Source organism: Phaethon lepturus, unplaced genomic scaffold (assembly GCF_000687285.1).
Source record: "Phaethon lepturus isolate BGI_N335 unplaced genomic scaffold, ASM68728v1 scaffold49939, whole genome shotgun sequence".
Lineage (NCBI taxonomy): Eukaryota > Metazoa > Chordata > Aves > Phaethontiformes > Phaethontidae > Phaethon > Phaethon lepturus.
The window spans coordinates 28,738-33,757 of NW_010562380.1; positions in this window are offsets into that span (position 1 = coordinate 28,738).

Here is a 5,020-nt window from a genome sequence, read left to right on the forward strand (position 1 = left end):
TGCCCTGGGGCTGTTTCGTGCTGGTCTGGGGTCGTCGTTCAGCACTGGTCTGCCGTGTAATGCCTGGGACAGTGACCGAGCTCCCTTCAACACACCACCAGCCCCATCCACTGCGCTCACTGGCAGCAGTCCCAGGGCATTGCCTGGGAGAAGCCTGGGAGTGTGCTGAGGCTGGACAAGCTCAAGACAGCGGTGTGCCAATGGCCTGTCCCTGTGCAGTATCAGTAATGTGGCACTGGGGGCTTGCCGGGCTCTGCCATTTCACACAGCTTCAGTCAGGCCAAGACCTCCCTGACTACAGGCGTGTGTGCAACAGGTCGGTGAATGCCCTGGGGCTGTAGGCACAGGTTCAGCACACCCAACCTTAACTCCCTGTTGGACCGCCTCCAGTTCAGAGGTTTCCTCTCTTTATTTTAGGAGGAAAAGGGTCTGAGCACAATCTAGATCACCTCTGGGAGAGCCCCAAGCCAGGCTGATGTCACCTGGTTTCTGCCTCCTTAGAGCAGAGTGCAGCAAGACCAAGGGGTCAGCCGTCCGGCTAGCAGCTTTTAGCTGCAGTTCATCAAAACTGAGCATTAAGTCTAAGATGCAGCAAAACCATCATTATTCTATAGGCACATCAGATGAAGAAGGAACCACAGGCAGAGGCCGGGGGATCTGAACAGGTTTAAATAGATCCGATGTGATAATTAACGTCCATTGAGGGATTTGGGGGGAAGAAGAGGGACGAAACATAAAAACAATTTCCATCGTTATTTTAAGTTCTTTTGACAGATGGAAATATTTTCTGTTATGCTACTTGTGGTTTGGGTAATGAGATTAGGCCTCGCATAGCAGGAAGCAGAATTAACTTTGTTTACTTAAAGTGACACCGTCAGCTTGGAAAATCACATTTCCATCTGAAATGCAGTGCCTACTATCATTACAGATAACCCTTGAGATCATCATAACTAAAGGAGATTAGAGGCAAAAAAAACCTGTTTCTCTCTCTTTTTAAATATACTTTGTTCACACTGTGCAGTTGAGAGCGCTCCCCGTAGCCAGATTCCCTGCTCGGAGTCTCCGTGTGACTGCGCTCCACTGTGCCCGTGCCCCCGAAAGGCAGGAGATGCAGGCAGGGAGCAACAGGCTGGGGATGAGAGGGAGAAAGGGGATGAAAATCCAGCTGGCTCTGGCTGATCTCAGGCATCCTGAAAAAATATCTCCCTAAAGGCAAATGGTGTGGCAGAAAAAAAAAAAGCTAGCAGCATTTTAAAATGCATTTAACATCGGGTACATACAGGACTAGGCACTCTCAAAAAAATCAAGACTTGAATTTTTAGAAGCTGATTGATTAAAAAAGTCACTTAACATTGGCCTTCAAGCGTATTTCCACTGAAATGGCTATAAAAAGACTGGGTGTTTTCAGTTGCTGCAACAGAGACAGACAACAGGATGAATCGTCAGGAAGGGAAGACAGGGAGGAGAGGGAAAGGCTTTACAATAGGATACTTCCTAAATTACCAGTTTATGCACTGGAACGCACATGTGTTAAATGACTAAGTTTGCATATACACGAGGGTACGTTGAAAGGGGAAAAGGCATTCTGCATCCTCCCTGCTGTACCTACACAAAATCACCGCAGTTATAATGGCAATAAGGGTTTGCACAGAAGAATGCTTGTGATGAAGCCTCACAGAGACTGAGTGCGTTTGTGATGCTTCTCCCTCCTCCTCTGTCAGCCAAAGCCAAGCACAGTGACTTGTCCACGTGGTATTTTATGTCCTCGTGACCCCTGCTAATGTTTACAAATCAAGGAAATGCCTGATATCTGGCACAGTCATTACTGCTTCATGTCAAGAAGAGTGACAGGTAAGGAGTAAAATCTGGACCCAACACAGAGACGGATACAAAATACATAAATAACCAATTAAGAGAAAAGATTAATAAAAATATGGTAACAGATCCCAATCTGCTGTTAAGTACCAATTGCCAGTAATAATCTCTATGGTAACTGAACTCTCTTTGGCCTCTCTCTGTATTCAACTAGTATTTTATGTTTTTTTTTTTTTTTCCCTTCCCCTATTTTCATGGAAAGTTTTCAAAACTGGTTTAAATATTATGATATTTTCTTCTTCAAGTGCTAACTGGGAAAAGTATTCACTTTGGCTGTGTCAGTCTCTTAAGCAGATTTTCCCTTCCTTAGACGATTGCCTTAGAGGTGACTTTTGGGAGGGCACTTACTAGAAGTTCTCTTCAAACACAAAATAGGTGAGGGAGATTTTCAAAGTTGAAGAGGTTAAAATATCTCCCAATGACTAGATAAACTAATTAAGAAGCAGGAAAAAAACCCATACTAAGTAAAGATGTTGCTTTCCAAAACTACTTATGTACTTGGGGAAACTTAACCTATTTTTTATTTTTTATTGTTATTACCTGGCTGCACATGTCTCTTCTTGCCAGCTGCTCTCTTGTAATCTCAGCAACTTGTTCTGGGCTATGGTTTTATACATGGGTGTTCCCCTTTCCCTAAAACTCGCACATGCTTTGGCTACTGGATCCAAAAGAAGGTACTACCTTTGGAAACAGGATCACACAGTAAATATTTGTTGTGTTACATCAACAGACAAAAAGAACATTTTTAAAGGAGAACATGCAGAATCATGTAAAAGCTGTCTTCCCGTGTGCATGTATAACATCCAGGGTGTTTTACTAAACTTTTCGTCACTATAATACAAGAAATTAGATAACGTAACTTTTACAATACAAATACCATACCTTTAGACTTTTCATTCTGACTTTTTTTCCCTGTAACTCTGTTTTGGCAAAAGAACCCAAATGAGAAAGCTTGGCATTGGATGTGATCTGTGAGTGATGAGATGCTCTTCTCTAACAGCCTTGCTCCACGGCAAGGTATGAGGGCTTGCTGACTGCGTCTCAGCTGATGGTTTTACTCATCTAACTCAAGTCTAGAGGAGATCCATCTGCCAAACCATTTGTCAGTTTGTAATTAGTGCCACCCCAGGGAATTTGTGCTGCTAAAAAGCACAGATTAGCCCTCACTCAACCGTAAAGAAGGACATGGGGGCTGGATAACTAAGTTTTGGGAAACTGCATGTTTTGAGCAGGGAGTTGACTTTCAGGCTTAGAAGAAGTTGGATGCCTCAGAAGGGTACCTACAAAATTCAGCAAGCTCTGAGGGGGTTCGCTCATGGCCAGACCTGGAAAACAGAAAGATGCTGAGAGCAGGTTGATCTCTTATTGTAGGGTATATCTCTCTGGGACTTTGGGAATCTACTCAGTTATAGCTGAAATACAGCTACTAGGTTAATTCTACTCCATTCTACTCTACTTCCTTTCAGGGTTCATAGTCTAGGACATTTCTAAGGTGGCATAACTAAAGTTTCTTTAAAAATCCTATTAGAATTTGCTCTTCTAAAACTCTTTGAATTATGTTTTTCTTTGGACTAAGAGCAGTCAGAGCACTCAGCCAGGGTGTAGGGGACTCAAACCTACATTTTCCAACCTCTGTTTGGTCTTTGGAAGCTTCACAAAAGTGAATCTCAAACTGAAAGAGAAGAAATGGGCACATGCATAAGCACAATTCTCTGTCTAGTGAGGGTTGCTCACCTGGGGGAGGTAGACCCTGAGGTTTTACGTCCAAGGACCCTGAATGCATTTTGCCTCACGACTTTAGTTCAAAGAAAATAGTCCTTGGAGGGTGGATTGGCATTTACCCTTTCTAGCCAAGTGTTGTAACCACTAGGCTAAAAAGCTATGCTTATATTTCTGTTGCCTCTCCCCAGCCCAATAAATCTTGAATTCCTTTTTTGAAAAACTTCAGAAAGGGCAATGTGAGAAGTGCTCCCTCTTTGCCTTTAAAGCTCAGGTCTCTTTCAAGAGGCAGAGAACGATATTTAGGTGTTGAAGGATCATGTAAAATCCCTATTGACGGTTCATGTTCAGAGCTCTGTTATACAACAGCCCAACCCAAAACCTTGGATCTGAAATTGTGGACTGTTTTGAAAATATGGAGCTGGATTCAGCTCTAGGTATGAATTTCCTAGTGGTTGCCTGTCTTCCATCTGTTTGTATTTGGTTGTCTCACAGGATATAAGCAGCAGTTCTGTAGTGTCACACATGAATAAAGTGGATAATTATAAAATTAAAAGATATAACATGCTTCTAGGGGAGATAAGACTACAATTAAAGAGTATAAACAAAACTGAGTTTGATGTACAGACTGATATATTTATTCATTAAATATAATAACATAAACAAGACTATTAACTGTCATATTTTAATGATACTGTACCCTGCAAAATATACTTGGGAAGAAGTCCTATTGACTTCAATAGCAATACCACATAAATTCAAATCATTACTGTAGTAAACCAATGTGTCATCATTTTTATTCATCATTATTTGTTGTACATACCCCAAAATGTTAAACAAAATACCTGTAACTCGCTGAACTCAGTCTGAGCTCAAATGTTTTATCTGCATATCTAAAGAAACCCACTGGGGAATGCAGAAACCTGTTCCACAGATAACTGAAATACAATATTCCCAAGGGTGGAAAATAGCCCAGGCAAAGATGCTGTCTATCCCATCTCTCTCTAGAAAACACTGGACATATTTTTGTTCAGGAGATGGCAAAATTTGGGCAAATGCCACTTCATATTAACAGTGTTAAAATCAGAATCTGACCTTTTTTGAGATTGTTAATGGTCAGCAACAGTGGAAGCCTTAAAGCAAAAATTTCTGTCTGGAAAGTATGTATTAACTAGCTTGGGGTAAGTAAGAAGCCAGTCTGGAAGGGAAAAAGGGTTTCAAGAATTCTCCCTTGTTGTACATGGCATCTGTGCCAAGAAGATGTGAAACGGGACCATTTTGAGTCATAACAATTTATCCACCCTTTGCACAGCCTCTTTGCTCATACAGGGCATCAGGCAGGGGAGAAGCAGCTCATGCAAGATCTCTAGTGTGAACAGCACAGAGGCAATCTTCAAAGGGGACTCACCCCAAATTTGTGAACCCT